The sequence below is a fragment of the Oncorhynchus clarkii genome, unplaced genomic scaffold, assembly GCF_045791955.1.
Source record: "Oncorhynchus clarkii lewisi isolate Uvic-CL-2024 unplaced genomic scaffold, UVic_Ocla_1.0 unplaced_contig_8693_pilon_pilon, whole genome shotgun sequence".
In the NCBI taxonomy this organism is placed as follows: Eukaryota; Metazoa; Chordata; class Actinopteri; order Salmoniformes; family Salmonidae; genus Oncorhynchus; species Oncorhynchus clarkii.
In genome coordinates this window covers 1-2,529 of record NW_027258822.1, presented here as the reverse complement: position 1 = coordinate 2,529, position 2,529 = coordinate 1, and positions in this window count along the sequence as shown.

The window sequence follows — 2,529 nt, the reverse complement described above, 5'->3', positions numbered from 1 at the left end:
GTGAGTGACTCCTCCCCTTCCTGTTTCTATCCTCCTGCAGATGGCACGGTTACCTTGCCTCGGGAAGACCTCTAGATACTTGTATCTCCCTTTCTTTTCTTTGTCTCTCACCACCAACTCTCTCTCTATGGGGTTATCACTGTTCCATCTCTCTCTCTCTATGGGGTTATCACTGTTCCATCTCTCTCTCTCTATGGGGTTATCACTGTTCCATCTCTCTCTCTCTATGGGGTTATCACTGTTCCATCTCTCTCTCTATGTGGGGTTATCACTGTTCCATCTCTCTCTCTCTGTGGGGTTATCACTGTTCCCTCTCTCTCTCTATGGGGTTATCACTGTTCCCTCTCTCTCTCTATGGGGTTATCACTGTTCCATCTCTCTCTCTCTATGGGGTTATCACTGTTCCATCTCTCTCTCTCTATGGGGTTATCACTGTTCCATCTCTCTCTCTCTATGGGGTTATCACTGTTCCATCTCTCTCTCTCTATGGGGTTATCACTGTTCCATCTCTCTCTCTCTATGGGGTTATCACTGTTCCATCTCTCTCTCTCTATGGGGTTATCACTGTTCCATCTCTCTCTCTCTATGGGGTTATCACTGTTCCATCTCTCTCTCTCTATGGGGTTATCACTGTTCCATCTCTCTCTCTCTATGGGGTTATCACTGTTCCATCTCTCTCTCTCTATGGGGTTATCACTGTTCCATCTCTCTCTCTCTATGGGGTTATCACTGTTCCATCTCTCTCTCTCTATGGGGTTATCACTGTTCCATCTCTCTCTCTCTATGGGGTTATCACTGTTCCATCTCTCTCTCTATGGGGTTATCACTGTTCCATCTCTCTCTCTCTATGGGGTTATCACTGTTCCATCTCTCTCTCTCTATGGGGTTATCACTGTTCCATCTCTCTCTCTCTGTGGGGTTATCACTGTTCCATCTCTCTCTCTCTGTGGGGTTATCACTGTTCCATCTCTCTCTCTCTGTGGGGTTATCACTGTTCCATCTCTCTCTCTCTATGGGGTTATCACTGTTCCATCTCTCTCTCTCTATGGGGTTATCACTGTTCCATCTCTTTCTCTCTATGGGGTTATCACTGTTCCATCTCTTTCTCTCTCTATGGGGTTATCACTGTTCCATCTCTTTCTCTCTCTATGGGGTTATCACTGTTCCATCTCGCTCTCTCTATGGGGTTATCACTGTTCCATCTCTCTCTCTCTCTATGGGGTTATCACTGTTCCATCTCTCTTTCTCTCTATGGGGTTATCACTGTTCCATCTCTTTCTCTCTATCACTGTTCCATCTCTTTCTCTCTCTATGGGGTTATCACTGTTCCATCTCTTCTCTCTCTGTGGGGTTATCACTGTTCCATCTCTTTCTCTCTCTGGGGTTATCACTGTTCCATCTCTTTCTCTCTCTCTATGGGGTTATCACTGTTCCATCTCTCTCTCTCTCTCTGGGGTTATCACTGTTCCATCTCTCTCTCTCTCTATGGGGTTATCACTGTTCCATCTCTTTCTCTCTCTGGGGGTTATCACTGTTCCATCTCGCTCTCTCTATGGGGGTTATCACTGTTCCATCTCGCTCTCTCTATGGGGTTATCACTGTTCCATCTCGCTCTCTCTGTGGGGTTATCACTGTTCCATCTCTTTCTCTCTCTCTGTGGGGTTATCACTGTTCCATCTCTTTCTCTCTCTCTATGGGGTTATCACTGTTCCATCTCTCTCTCTCTCTCTGTGGGGTTATCACTGTTCCATCTCTCTCTCTCTGTGGGGTTATCACTGTTCCATCTCTTTCTCTCTCTGTGGGGTTATCACTGTTCCATCTCTCTCTCTCTGTGGGGTTATCACTGTTCCATCTTTTTCTCTCTCTCTGTGGGGTTATCACTGTTCCATCTCTCTCTCTCTCTATGGGGTTATCACTGTTCCATCTCTCTCTCTCTATGGGGTTATCACTGTTCCATCTCTCTCTCTCTCTGGGGTTATCACTGTTCCATCTCTCTCTCTCTCTATGGGGTTATCACTGTTCCATCTCTCTCTCTCTCTCTGTGGGGTTATCACTGTTCCATCTCTCTCTCTCTCACTCTCTCTCTATGGGGTTATCACTGTTCCATCTCTTTCTCTCTCTCTCTGTGGGGTTATCACTGTTCCATCTCTCTCTCTCTGTGGGGTTATCACTGTTCCATCTCTCTCTCTCTATGGGGTTATCACTGTTCCATCTCTCTCTCTCTATGGGGTTATCACTGTTCCATCTCTCTCTCTCTATGGGGTTATCACTGTTCCATCTCTCTCTCTCTATGGGGTTATCACTGTTCCATCTCTCTCTCTCTATGGGGTTATAACTGTTCCATCTCTCTCTCTCTATGGGGTTATCACTGTTCCATCTCTCTCTCTCTATGGGGTTATCACTGTTCCATCTCTCTCTCTCTCTGTGGGGTTATCACTGTTCCATCTCTCTCTCTCTATGGGGTTATCACTGTTCCATCTCTTTCTCTCTCTATGGGGTTATCACTGTTCCATCTCTTTCTCTCTCTCT